Below are 14,988 nucleotides of genomic sequence, written 5' to 3'. Positions count from 1 at the left end.
TAGATTTGAACCCATGCACTTGTCTATGGAAGGTAGACCTCCGTAGCAGTATTTTAATTACTGCATCCACCGGCCACCCATGCTCTCCTCTTTTAGTTCACTGTTCTAATGTAGGTTCTCTCTAGATCCCCAGGTTTGTCTTTGTTTTCCTTTTCTGGGAGCAATCCTGTAGCTGTTTTATGTTTTTGAGTGACAGACATATGAGCTGAGTTAGTAAGTACATTCCTTAGAACTAAAGAAGCTTAAAAAAATCTTTAAATCAAAATAAGATTAGGTCTTTGAACTTGGAGAATTATTTTTAACCCAGTACTTCCTCTTCATAGAGTAAAAGAACCAGTCTATACTATTTGTGAATTTTGTATTATTATTTGTATAGAGGACTGCTCAATAATGTTGTATCACTGAATTTGTTGTTACTAATAGTGAATAACAGAGTAAAACCACAAAACATAATTCTCCAAACTATTTAAGTGTATGTTCCTTTTTCAAGTGGCAGACAGGTGTAAGTCGTTCCATGGTTTCTGTTATTCTTAGTACCTCAATATCTACATAGTATTGAATTTGGGATACCAAAATCTGCAGGTTTTCTTATGTAAAATGGTTTATAGTATTTGTGTATAACCTTTCTACACCCTGCCATATACTTAGTCAAGTATAAAGTACTTATAATGCCTAATACAATATAAATGCTTGCTATACCTTATCAGGGAATAATGACAGGGGGAAAAGTCTATAAATGTAATCACTGTATATGTAACTATATAATCCATGTCAGCAAGAATGTGACATGTTTCCCCTGAATATTTTTGATCCCAGGCTAATTGAAACCAAAGGCTATCTGTGTTCTGTTATTTAGTTCAACATTATTATATCCACAAACCTGTGTCTGAGGTTTTGAATCAGAAATTGTTTTTTGAGTAAATGAGTGGCTTAAAGTACTTAATATCATCTCATGATTTCAGATCACCATCTGACAGGGTGCTAATCTGAAAAATGTGATTTCCTTAAGAACCAAAATGCTAGCCCAGCTGTTAAAGGAGAGTAATCTGGATGTAAGAAGGGATTTTTAAAAAGCCAGAACAAACCTGTTTTGTTTAGCGTGAGTTCTGTATGCTCTTGAGGTTAGGTCCTTCCCTTAAAAGCTGTATGATTGGAAGAGGGAAAAAAAACCCTCAGAGTATGACAGAGGTATGGTAGAGACAAACCATTGTTAAAAGGTATAAGTGAAATAATGAATGTAACGTATTGCCATTGTATATAACAATATGGATATGATGAGTCAAATTAACATGTTTTGCCTACTGAATTTGAGTTGTAAGGGAAAAACTGAAGAGGGACAAAAATAACCTTATGACTGATATTTATACCCTCTGTTCCATGGAAAACCTTGGAATGCTAGGCAGATAACCATGGGGTTAATTAAACACTCCTGTTTGAATTTTTAAAATTGTTGCAGATGATCATGAACTTGACAGAAAGCTGTTTCTTTTAAAAATAGCTTTCAGTGACAATGTTTCCATGAAAATAAAACAGTATTTCTATGAAAGGTTGTTTCTCAGCAGTGTCATACTAAAGGAAATAGTTTGGAGAATAGGTCCTTACTTAAGTAATGTCTCTATATTATATTGGCATCATCGATGCTCCTCTGTCATGTATAAAGGGAGTTATTTGGTTATTTGAAATAATAAGAATTCCTTTAGGTGGAAAGAAATAGTGCATTTTGTAGTAAGTCCTGTACGGTTAACATTGAAACTCGGTTTGCAGGTAGAGGATGTTGGTATTTACTGAAGCCCTTCTCAAGTACTTAGTGCCTCTTGGCTTACAACTATGAAATATTTCTAACATGGATCATTTGGAAATTCATCTTGAATTCTGTTTTCATTTGAGAGTCAGTTTTATCCTCTTACAAATCCTAGGCTCAGAGATACAGAAGGAGATGCATTCCAGGTTTTTTGTTTGTTTTTTCCAGAACATTGAGCTTCTGAGCCATTTCAGTGAATCTGACAGGAAGCTCTGTTGTTAGTATTTCAGAACTAATCATGCCATGACTCATGCTAGTCCCTTTCATTTCTCTCAACTGTTTTCACGACAATAAGGGGAATTTATTAAGAATGCACATATGCAGTATACATTTTAATGTTCACAATGATTAGCTAAGGTAGGGGTTAGTAACAACATTTACAGATAAGAGATGAAATGAGTTTTATAATGTAGGAGAAGAGAGATTTTTGCTTCTTTGGTTCATGGTAAAGAACCCAAAAAAAGGTGAGCAAGACAAAAATACAAATTTGTTTTTAACATTGTGCCACATTTGCTTCATGTGTAAACATATGTACTGTTTTATTTGAAAGCCAGGTTGGATATATATATATATATTATATTTATATTTTATATAAATATATATTATAGATATAAAATGATATTACTATCACATTTATGATCTTTGACAAAGACCAAAGATCGTAAATGAGGAAAGGAGAAAATGTTGTTATATGAGGAGTATAGTCCAGTTAGACAACATTTATAAATAAGGCATCAAAAATATATATAAACTTCACATACCAGAGAATACATGTTGTATTTAAATTTTAAAATTTTATTTCTCTGAATGTCCGAGTGAGAAAGTTTTCCCATCCATTGATTCACTCTCCAAATGCCAGAATAATTAGGACTTGGTCAGGGTGAAGCCAGGAACTCAGTCTGAATATTCCAAGGGGGTGGCAGGAACCCAGCTACTTGAGGTAGCACAAGCTGCTCCCCAGACTACTCATCAGTGGGAAACGAGTTGATAGGGAAGCTAGGACTTACCTCCAAGCACTGTGATACAGGGTATGGATGTTCAAAACTGTCTAAACTATTAAACCAAGGACCTTCCCCACAGATTATTTCTAAACTAGTTTTACCTAACTCAGGAACTTTAGTAAGGACATGGTAACCTGAAGAAATAGTTAACTATGTTTTTTTCCTTTTTAATACTAGGGTTGATGATGATGAAGATAGTTGTGGAGAAAATTGTTTTAGTCTGTTTCCCATTACTATGTCAAAAAACTTGAGGCTGGGTAACAAGATTATTTAGCTTACAGTCGTGGGGGTCCGAGAGCATAGCAGTAACCTCTGTTCTGCGTTGCAGATGTGCGAACACAAGACAGGAAATGGCCTTATAACAAGTCTCTCTTGAGAACTAACTCAAGGGCCCTTAAGAGCTACATTCATTTTTTCAGAGGGCCATGCCCTCAGTGACCCACACAGTTCAAGGAATCCCATTCCTAGTAGCCTTTGATAAAGATTTTATCAGATCTCTTATCTCTTTCTTAGCATTAAATTCCTCTGTAAAGAGACTCATGGAGTTGAGGGAGTGACATAATTGTCCCTGTAGTTAGAGCATAGTTACAGTTAACACCTCAGTGCTAGTCTGTGTACTGAGAGCTTTTGTAATAGCTCAACAGGCCTTGAAAATCAGATTTCACCCCTATGGCTACTGTCCTGGTGTTAGACTTGAAATGTTTTTCAGGAATTTTCACCACTCCGTGCCAGTTACAAATTTGCTATGTGTCAGGTGAATGAGCCTAGACATAAGTTTTGTAACAACTCCTGCAGCCAGTTTTGGGGTGTCTGATGGCAGCCTCTCCAAGGTTGCACGTAACCATTCTGAAAACAGTTTCCAATACACAAATCCTTGAGCAGGAAAGGGGTTCCAGGAACAAACCAGTTCAAACCAAAGCTAAGGTATAATTGGTCAGAGAGTATGAACTGATGCTAATAAACTGGGAGGAACTTGGCAGGATGTTTTTGTCCAGATTCTTGTCTTACATCCCTTGTGACTTTCCTCAGGTATAGGAAAGTGTCTCTCAAATGAGGGTCTTAAGACCTGCATTCAGAGAAGGTTAAAAAAAAATACTTCCTGAGTTTTATGACTTGCTTCAGGGTGGGGGAAATATGAGAGAGGTTTCTTCTTCTCTTCTCAAGTGACTAAGTGCCAAATTTTTGGCTAGTGTGTCCTGAACACCTACATTCCTTGCTGGAATTTAAAATCAGGAAATTTTCCGTTTCTCATGCTATTTCCACCTTCCCTTTTAAAAATATTTATTTTTATTGGAAAGGCAGATATACAGAGAGAAGGAGATAAAACAAACAGAGAGAAGGAGATACAGAGAAAAAGATCTTCTACCCACTGGTTCACTTGCCAAGCGGTCCCAATAGTTAGAGCTGAGCTGATCTGAAGCCAGGAGCTTCTGCTGGCTCTCCCACCAGCACGCAGGGTCCCAAGGCCCTGGGCTGTCCTCAATTGCTTTCCCAGACCACAAGCAAGGAGCTGAATGGGAAGTGAAGCAGTTGGGATATGAACTGGTGCCAATATGGGAACCTGGTGTGTGCAAGGCAAGGACTTTATCCACTAGACTACTGCATTGGGCGCTATTTCCACCTTTGTGAGGGAGCAGAAATTATACTGTAACCCTTTGAATGGAATGTCAACAAGAAAAATTCATTTACAAAAAAAGATTGTTGCTTCTTTTTCTCCCCAAGGTAGAAATCCTGCCTAGGACAAAAATACATCTTTTCTTGAGTTTGAATTATAAACCAAATCTGTATTTACACAGTTCTTATTTTGCTTAATTTTCAGAGATAATCTCAAGGGAATTAAACCTCATGCTTACTAAAAATAACCAAGTCATGTTACAAAATTTTATAAAATTTTGCAACATTTCAGCTAAAAAAATGTTTTAGACCTGTCCCTTTTAAATTTTTCTGTTCTTCCCTCCTTCCTACGTCATGCCATTAACCACTGGGGATGAGATACAATGATCTAAAACAAGCCTGTTGTTAAGCCAAAAGTGTGAGGAGTGGCAGCAAAATTATTACTAAGAGTATTGGAGGGGAGTGGCGCTATGGCATACCGTGGTAATCCTTCATCTGATTTAGTCGCCAGTTGGTGTCCTGGTCGCCCCATTTTCTATCTGACTCCTTACTTATGGCCTGGGAAAGCAGCAGAGGATGATCCAAGTCCTGGACCCTTACACCCGCATGGCAGCTTCGCTGCCTGGCTCTGGCCATTGTAGTCATTTGACGAGTGAATCGGGTGAATGGAAGACCTCTGTTTCTGTTTCTCCTTCTCTGTGTAATTCTGCCTTTCAAATAAAAATAAATAAGCCTTTTAAAAATATTTTAAAACAATACTGGAGAAGAAATGAAGAGAAATTAGCTCTTGGTGTAAGTAAATCAGAAAATTGTCCTGCTACACGCAAGGGCATCTTGGGACCTTGGATCACTGTCATCTAATCCGTAGTAAATGCACTCTGATCTTGTTTTATTGTTATTGGAATGCATTCAACTCACTTGACATTTAAATAAACACTTTTTTTACATGATATGTTTACTTGGACTAGAGTCCAGGGCACGCATCATGTTTCTGTCAGAAATAGTATATCCTCACCAAATGAGAGGCATTTAAAAGGGGTGAGAAAAACAGTCTGATGTAAGAAGCATTATGCAGTATTGATATGTACTGTCACTGTAGATACCTCAAAACAGAGCACTGAACTACTCGTGTTTTTTGATGGTAAACTGCACATGACAAAATTTACCCATGTTAAATGTGTACTTCGGTGGCATTCAGTCTATTCAGTGTGTGCAAGGATTATCACTGTGTGTTTTCAAAAGGTTTTCATTGTCCCAAACAGAAATTCCATTCTTGTTAAGCAATAAGTCACCATTCTCTCCTGCCCATAGTCCCTTGTAACTTCTAGTCTACTTTCTGTCTCTCTATGAGTTTGCCTATTCTGGGTATTTCATAGAAGTGAAATAAGAATTTCATTTTACATTTTGTTTCTCTTAGCACAGTGTACTTTGTTAAAATCTGTCTCTATGAGTTTGCCTATTCTGGGTATTTCATAGAAGTGAAATAAGAATTTCATTTTACATTTTGTTTCTCTTAGCACAGTGTACTTTGTTAAAAGTATTTGTTATTTATTTATTTGGAAGGTAGAGCAACAGAGAGAGAGAAGAGAGAGAGACAGATCTTACTTAGTTTCACTGGCTCACTCCCCAAATTGCCAAAATAGATGGGGCTGGGCCATAGCGAAGCCAGAAGCCAGGAATTCTTTCTTATTTTCCCACATGGGAGGCAGGAACCCAGGTATTTGGGCCATCTTCCATTGCCTTTCCAATTGTATCAGTAGAAAACTGGATCAAAAGAGTAGTCAAGACTTCAGTGGGCACTCCAGTAGGGGATGTTCGTGTCACCAATGGTACCTTAATGCACTGCACCACTCTGCTGCCCCAACTCAGTGTTTTTAAAGATACGTGGATTGTTTCAATGTTTTTACTATTATAAGTAAGCCTTCTGTGAACATTGGTATACAGGTAGTTGAGTGTATGTTCTCATTTCATATGGATATATATCCAGGAATGGAATTGCTGGATAATATGACAATTGTATATTAAACTTTTTAAAAAAAGATTTATTTGTTTTTGGTAGCCTAGTGCCACTGCGTGATACTACTGCACGGTAGCCTAGTGGCTGAAGTCCCTACCTTAAAAGTGCTTGGATTCCATACAGGTGCTGATTCTAATCCTGGCAGCTCCACTTCCCATCCAACTCTCTGCTTGTGGCTTGGGAAAGCAGTCGAGGACAGCCTAGAGCTTTGGGACTGACCCTGCACCCACCTGGATACCTGGAAGAAACTCCTTGCTCCTGGCTTCGGATTGGCTAGGTTCCAGCCGTTGTAGCCACTTGGGGAGTGAATCATCGGACGGAAGATCTTCCTCTCTGTCTCTCCTCCTCTGTATATCTAAGTTTCCCATAAACAAACAAACAAACAAACAAATTTTTTAGAAAGATTTGTTTGTTTTTATTGGAAAGGTATATCAGATTTATAGAGAGAAGAAGAAACAAAGAAAAAGCTCTTCCTTCTGCTGGTTCACTCCCCAATGGCCACAGCTGCCAGAGCTGAGCCTTCTGAAGCCAGGAGCTTCTTCCTGGTCTCCCAGGCAGATATAGACTCCCAATCCTTTGGACCATCCTCCACTGCTTTCCTAGGCCACAAGCAGGGAACTGGATGGGAAATGGAACAACCAGAACGTGAACCAGCGCCAATAGGGATGCTGGCATTTGCAAGATGAGAATTTAGACATTGAGCCATCACACTAGGCTTTTGAGCACAAATCACCAAACTCTTTTTTCATAGTAACTTTATCATTTCATATTCCTTCCAGTTAATGCACGAGGGTTCCATTTTCTCATGCTAGCCAACACTATGAATAGTGAGTGATGCTTTCTAACCCTCTGTAGACCTGCTTGGAAGAAATGGATTATTACACAGTGCCACGTATACCACAGAAATATGGGCAGTTTTACTTTGTGTCAACTAAGAATTTAAAAATGCATTTTAAAATACTTCTAACATAGTAACTACCTTTGATTCATTATTTCTGTTTATACATTCTCTGAACATTTACTTTTTCCTGGGGATAATGGTCGCTGAGGAAAGGACAACTGACAGTGGCATCAAGCTGGGTAGTCAAGATTTGGGTTAGCTTTTTCTTTGTGTGTGTGTGTGTGTGTGTGTGTGTGTGTGATTTATGTGTTGTTATTGGAAAGGCAGATTTACAGAGAGGAGAGACAAAAAAATCTTCTGGCTGCTGGTGGACTCCCCAAGTGACCACAATGGCTAGAGCTGAGCCAGTCTGTAACCAAGAGCCAGGAACCTTTTCCTGGTCTTCCACATGGGTGCAGGGTCCCAAGGCTTTCAGCCATCTGCTACTGCTTTCCAAGGCCACAAGTAGGGATGGGAGGTGGAGCAGCCAGGACACAAACTGGCACCCGTGCAGGATTCTGGTGCTTGAAAAGTGAGTATTAGTTGATGGAGCCATTGTGCGGTGCCTTTAGGTTAGTTCTTGGGGGTAAAGCCTGCTAGATCAGGAAGCACTAGTAATTGATTAAGCAGATTATGAGGATGTGATTCTTACTATCACTGGAAATATTTTTTCAAAAACATGAGATAATTAAATTTAGAGGATTACAATTTTTTTAGGAGTGTGTGTTTATTTTTAACTGAGTTAGAGAACCAGTGGGAGAGACACAGAGATCTTCCATCCATTGGCTCACTCCCAGAAATCTGCAGGTCTTCCCCAGGTGCAGGGGCTGGAGGCTTTCTAGGCCATTAGAAGGAAGTTGGTTCAGAAGTGATATCATTGAGAACTGAACTGATGCCCATATGGGATGCCAGTGCCACAGGCAGGAGATTATTCGGATGTGCCACCACACCAACCCAAGGATTACAATATTTAAGGTTAATCTATTGACGAGGCAGAGAGCTTATCTTTGTCGGTACACTTCCCCAAATGCCAGCCATGGCCCCGGCTGTAACAAGTTTCTTGTGGGAGTGGCAGAGATCCCCCAAGTACTTGAATCATCATCTGCTGTGCTCTCGAGTCTGCATTAGCATGAAGCTAGAATTGGGTGCAGAGCTGACACTTCAATCCAGGCCCCCAGTAAAGTGTGTGATCATCCAGGCTGGGGTTGCCCTCTAGGTCATTAACTTGTCCCAGGAGAATGAAATCAGGTGATCACACAAAGCTTCTCTTCCCATTTTTTTTAATCCATCAAAGAAGTTTTTCCCTGGATAGACAGTATTATCCAGGATAGTCTGTGGTTATTAATGAATGGATTTATTTCTGTGTGGAGTCTGAGTTCATTAAATGCCCAAATTATTTTGATTTCTTTCAGACCTTGAAGAAGTAGTCAAAGCAGTTACCTAAAGAGTAGGCTACTGGCACACCTTCTGGCTCAGAGAATATAGTGTGATTCAAAGAGTATTTGCTTAATTGGCTTAGCATTTCAAAATAGGAAGATGACAGGTAAAAATCTGGGTTACTCTTGTTATCAGTTGGCAGCATTTGAACTCTTCCCCATTGGGAAGTCAGCCACAGTTGAGTAGCAATTTATACCTTCATGTGACAAATTAGTTCACTTTCCCTGACCCTGATACAGGTGTTTAGAATATACTGGTGAATCTGAATCCCAGATTTGCCAACCAAACTTTATAGTACCTGGGGGTGGTGGTTATAAAATTGAGTTATGTTGGGGCTGGCAGCATTGTGGCATAGTGAGTTAAGCCACTGCTGGCAACATGGGTACTGGTTTGGCTCCTGACTGCTCTGCTTCCCATTCAGCTCCCTGCAGATGCACCTGGAGAATAGTGTAAGATGGCTCTTGTGCTTGTGTCCCTGGCACACACCTGGGAGACCCAGAGGAAGCTCCTGGTTTTGGCCTGGTCCAGCTCTGGCAGTTGTGGCCATTTGGGGAGTGAACCAGCAGATGGAAGATTCTCTCTTTGTGTGTGTACTCTGCTTTTCAAATAATCTTAAAAAAAAATTCTTTCATGTACTTGAATAAATTATACATAGTTTTTAACAAAACTTCCCCTAGCTTGGTTAATTAATTGTTTTTCTGTCCCTGTATACCCTCTTAATGCATTAATGTATAGACCTTCCATTGGGTATCCTCGTTTGATTTTTGTTCTCAGCATCTGGTCCATGGCGCACAGCAGATACTTAAATATTTGTTAAATCTTACGCTAAAAGTATAAGCATTTGAATGCTATGCTCTCTCTATATTTTTTGAAAAAGAAGATGGCTATACATGTCTCTTTCATTACAAGCAGCTCTTTTGACTAAAGATAAATTTTTTAAAGTATATAAATGATTTTCAGGTTTTCTTGCCTTTAATTGCCAACAGTACTGAAAATACTAGGTCATAGGGAGTATATAGGTACTCATAGGGGAAAAATGAGTTAGGTAATTCTTTTTACTTAAAAGTGAAATTCTGATTTTTAGAAATGGTTTTGAAACTTTTAATTATCATTTGATTATTCTTTCCATGAACTGAAATTGACGGTTTTTCAAATTCCACTTAATTATTTACATCTTATCATTGAGCGTTCATTTTATTTTTATAGTACTTAAGTATTGCATGGTATTTAAGGTTTTTTTAAATAAATTAAAACAGGTCATTTTAAGAGGCTTTTGATATTATTTCCATATTATTATTTAGATCATTGTTTATTAGATAAGTTTTTATCTGTCTTACTGTGTCAGAATTTTCAAGTTTTGAAAAATGGGAAAAGCATTATGATATTATGATATCTGTTCATATGAGAATTAGACTTGACTTAGTATTTCCTCAGTGAAGTATGCACTTTATTGGCTTTTCTAGTTACAGTCCCAGAAAAAAAAAACATGCTATAGTCTTACAACTAGAAAACTTTGATTACATAAGTACAAAAAAATATTCTTGGGTTGTTGGGTAGGGATTTGTTTTTCATAGTAGCTTTTGATGATTATAATGTTTTCAGGACTTTTTAGACATTATATTTGCTCATTTCTACTCTTAAAATCTTGCTATTATTTAAAAAAAAAAGTCCGTGTATTAGAAGCATCTGGTCACATATTGTCAAATGCCTGAATGATTGCCTCAGGTGAAAATGACTCCCTGTAGATAGAAGTGTACATAATTCGGAGTGTCAGTATGTTTACACAATGTGGTTTTTTTTTTAAAAACTGTGTATAGAATAATGTAACTGCTTAGTAAAGTCAAATAAGCAGAAGCGAAATAACAGTATTGCCTTCCATTCTAAATTTAGATACTTTGCTTAGACATTTTAGGTGGAATACAGTTCTTTCTCATCTGTAAGCAAGAGGATGAACTGAATTGTTGAAAGGTAGCAAAGTTATGAAGACTTATAGAATCAGGATGAAACTGCTTATGTTCATTTTTGTACCCTTTATCTAATCTTTTCCATATAGCCAAATTAAATTTCAAACATCATTTACAAACTGCATTCAGTTTCTATTGTACTAACCTGGAATATGCTGGAGAAAAAGAACTAAGATAGATAAATTTTTCTGTTTGTCTTTTGAATTCACACTTCTGGATCAGACTTGATATGTATTCCAGACTCAAAATATGAGGAAAGCAAAGAATGTATTTTTTAATATTTTTATAAAATAAAAGGCTTATTTTCAATTCGCTTGTTTTGTTATGGCTAATTAGGCTAATTTTAGTGATGATCAGAGGTTTCTAAATAGGAGGGCAGTAATAACTCCTGTAAATACCAGTGTCCAAATGGTGTCTCTCTGTTCCAGCCCATCACAACAGTTTAAAACCAGCTTTTGTTTTTGTTTTTGTTTTTGTTTTGTTGCTTTGTTTTGTTTTTTAACAGGAGAGCCAGTGTAACTCCTTCAAGCCTGGAGTGACACACACTGCATCTGCGTCTGCCTCGTGTGAGTTCTCATTGGGCAGCAGCACTCTGCTAGGCTGGAACCTCTCTAGAGGTTTGCCCTTTATTTTTCTAAAATCTGTAACTACTACACAATGTGTTTTGGTGGCTAAGGTAAAAAGTGCATGAGAATTCCAAAGTTCCCTGCCAAAAGCTTGCAGGCTCATTCCTTGTGTGAAAAGCACGTACCCAGAACGGGGCCCACAACACACAGTTATTTTTTGAAGAGCTGTGGTTGTTTTTTTGTTTGTTTTTTTGCAGATTATGGAGTAAAGAATATCGTTAAACATTCAGTAGCTTCAACTTTCAAAGCATTGGTTGTTCTCTTTATAGTCTAGTTACATAACGTGAGAACATTATGTGCTGTCCCAATGGCTAAAGCAGTTCCCTCGTTTGGACTCTGGCCCTTAAAAAAAAACTTCCTTTGTCTTTGGATCTTGGGTAAGTTGGAGTGTTGGAGTAGGCCCTAAGACCTTTTTGTGGGGGGAGGGGATGAACAATTAAGCAGATAGTATGTGAAGTTATGTTTATTCTGAAGCTGTTGGCTGTATTTTGGAACCACAGAAAGTCCTCTGTAAGAATTGAGCTTGAAACTGCATTTATTTGCCACAATTTTGTAAGAGAAGTTGAAATGGGGGCCATTGCAGCTCTGGAGGGGCTTGGAGCCCTGCATTCTGAGGTGATGTGTATGACTCCTCACATGTGGCTGAGGTTGGCTCTGGAGGACCCGCTTGGAGACAGATTTAGCTTTTTATTTTTTATGGAATGGTGGTGCTTTGTAAACCTAGAGAATTTTTGCCAGTAGGTCAGACCAGATATGTTTATTGCCAAGGGACACTTCCAGTATAAGTTCTGAATGTATTCTCTGCTCAGCTGCAGTTCTGATTTTCCAGCCCTAGTTATACTGTGCACAGTTCTAGTGGATGATTTAATGACTTGGGAGTTCATGTTGCTGAAATGATTATCCGAGAAGCTTATGAGATAATGTCAATAGCTTGTAGGTCTTACTGATTAATATAGAGCTTGATGAAATAGTGTTGCTAAAGTGGATCTTGGCTTCTCTGTGCTAAGTCCATTCCCACCTGTGCCTAGAGCAGTGTGCTTTGGATTAGTTGGAAGAAATTGGAGAGAAAAGTAGTGTTTCAAAATGCAAGCTTGCATTGTAGTGGCATAGAATGTAGAAATACATTTTTAGCAGTGGTAGTATTGTCTCATGAGAAAAAACTTTGGATGAGACTTTAAAAAAAACCTGAATTCTGGCTTCAGCTGTTGTTTGTACTTGCTGTGTAACTTTGGGTTACCAAGTGGAGAAGATACATCATATTTGTGGGAAGAGTTTTGAACTCACAAAGCAAATTTAAAGGCTTTGTTTCTATAGGTGGAATTTCTAGATAGTCACTTCAATTGAATTCTTGAAAGTTCTACTCTGAGAATGAAAACAGTTTGTGGCACGTGTATGAGTCTTCAGATTGTGCATGGGAAATGTATTACTATGAGAAAAAAAACTGCATGCATGAATTTCAAAGAATTTTTGTGTTAAAATACATCTTTCTATTACCTTTTTCCATATACTCTTTGAAGTACCTTCCATCATGTTTTTATTTTCTGCTATTGTGCTGGACAAATAGGGATTTTATTTTTTCCCCCCTGTATTCTGAATAAATTAATTTGAGCTTCACTAAATTGTATCATGGACTTAAGTTTTAATGCCCAGTAACTCCTTTTTTCTGTACCTGATTCTCTAACTAAGGGAAGCTTGGTGATTTGGGGGTAAGCCTGGGTGGGGATGATTTGTTTTTCATTTACTGTTCTTAAGACATATCAAACGGATGATCCTCTAAAAAAAATAATTGAACATTTTATGGGCCAGATCCTCTAAGAATGAATGCCAATAGATCACCCAAATTACCTATCTACAGTTACTAGAAACAGCTACACTGGAATTTTATTTCATTCGATATTTTTTGAAACAAGCAAGACTCTGACTAAGATTGAGAAGTAATTTGCTTTATTAAAATTTTTGAAAATGGGATTTGCTGGCAACTAGGCTGGGATCTTTGGGGTGGGGAAAAGATTAAGTGTCATTTCAATTTATATTGGTGGGCACAATGCCTTAGTGATTTTGTGAATTCACTAACTCTTACTCTGTTAGTACGAATGAATGAATATGTAACAGCCAAGCCATGTGTGTGTCCTGGATTTTGGAATCCCACTTAAGGCTCCAGCCAGTTTTGTTTGTTTTTTCTTTTTTAGGAGTTGAGGTGTGGAGGCTGGAAATCAGGCAGGTGTTGAGAGGAGGAAAGAAATGTAGCTGGTTTAAAATGTCAGCCAAAGTTAGTATTAAAGTACTCTGACCCCCAGACAACAAAAGAAGCAAAGATTTTTGTTTTCTTTTCTCTTTGTTTGGAATTGTATGGAAATGGAATTTAGGCATCTCCTAAAAGATCTTGTAATTGTAGACTTCAGTTTTTTAAATCTGATGAACATGTAGTAAATAATTTGGAAATTCAGCTTTTTCAAAATTTTAATTTAGAAAAATGGATAAATCAGTGTCACAAGTTTAATGGACTGGAAGGGAAAGTTATGTGAACTTCTCATTCTTTCTCGGTTCCCTTCTTTAGAGTTTTTGTCCGTTTTCACAAATATCCTCAAGGATTTGGAAAGTTGAATCACGATCACTAAAATATTAGCATTAACTTGGATAAGTAGACTGATTGCAATGAAAAATAAGTTTGATAAGTTAACGATGTTAATAGATGAAAATTGTAATAATAGTTGCATTATGATACTACAAAACAAGACATCCCATGTTCAGAAAAGAAGTGGAACATGAAAGATCCATGAGTGGATTTCAAAGATGTTTTACACCCCAAATCTTCCCTTTTAATTCTGCTTAAAAAAAAAAAACACAATTTGAGATATCCTCATATTTTTGCCTCATTTGATATTTAATATGCTGGCTGTCTTTTTTTGTTTTTAATATAGTTTGCTCATTCCTAAACACTAATGAATTCTTGTTTACCTAAATTTTTAAAGCCAATTTTTAAAAAAGATTTATTTATTTTATTGGAAAGGCAGATGTACAGAGAGGAGGAGAGACAGAGAGGAAGATCTTCCGTTCAATATTAAGTCCCCAAGTGGCTGCAGTGGCCAGTGCTGCGCTGATCCGAAGCTAGGAGCCAGGAACTTCTTTCCGGGTCTCCCATGCAGGTGCAGGATCACAAGGCCTTGGGCCGTCCTCGACTGCTTTCCCAGGCCACAAAGCAGGGAGCTGGATGGGAAGCACGGCTGCTGGGACTAGAACCAATGCCCATATGGGATCCCAGTGCGTTCAAGGTGAGGACTTTAACCATTACACTATCGCGCTGGGCCCAACCTAAATATTTAATACATAAGAAATCTATTGAAAGGAGCAACATTTTGTGTGCTGAATTGCAGTCGTATCTCTAAAAGGGAAAACTTGAGGCATACACAGTAGTAGAGAAAAAAAATTTCAGAGCCTGAAATCTGTTATTTGACTCTAACAAACCCAATATGCTCCTTTGTAGAAAAGGGGAAGTAAAGTTGCAATCACACATCTGCATGCACCTATCCCTGCCATTGTCACAAGTAATTAAAAGAATTATGATTGTTTCAGGTTTGATTCCCAGTTCACATCTGAATTTCCCTGTTTTATGACATGTTTTATGATTGGTGTGTGTCATGACTTGTA

At 37.8% G+C, this 14,988-nt stretch overlaps 1 protein-coding gene across 7 annotated transcripts in view; it reads left to right on the top strand.

Annotated features, from left to right (window-relative positions):
* Nucleotides 1–14,988, top strand: part of NT5C2 (5'-nucleotidase, cytosolic II) — a 93,678-nt gene that overhangs the window by 60,814 nt on the left and 17,876 nt on the right. Inside the window, exon 2 of one of the 7 annotated variants that reach the window (XM_058671749.1) lies at nucleotides 11,220–11,280. The exons of 5 other annotated variants lie outside the window; for them this stretch is intronic. The gene's annotated coding sequence lies outside the window, so the exon portion shown is untranslated. Of the gene's footprint in view, nucleotides 1–11,219; nucleotides 11,281–14,988 lie in introns of those variants that run through there. One more of the 7 variants, XM_058671752.1, reaches the window with a different exon arrangement.

This window comes from Ochotona princeps, chromosome 13 (assembly GCF_030435755.1).
Source record: "Ochotona princeps isolate mOchPri1 chromosome 13, mOchPri1.hap1, whole genome shotgun sequence".
In the NCBI taxonomy this organism is placed as follows: Eukaryota; Metazoa; Chordata; class Mammalia; order Lagomorpha; family Ochotonidae; genus Ochotona; species Ochotona princeps.
Note: the sequence above shows the minus strand (reverse complement) of the source record. Positions and strands in the feature narration are given on the sequence as shown.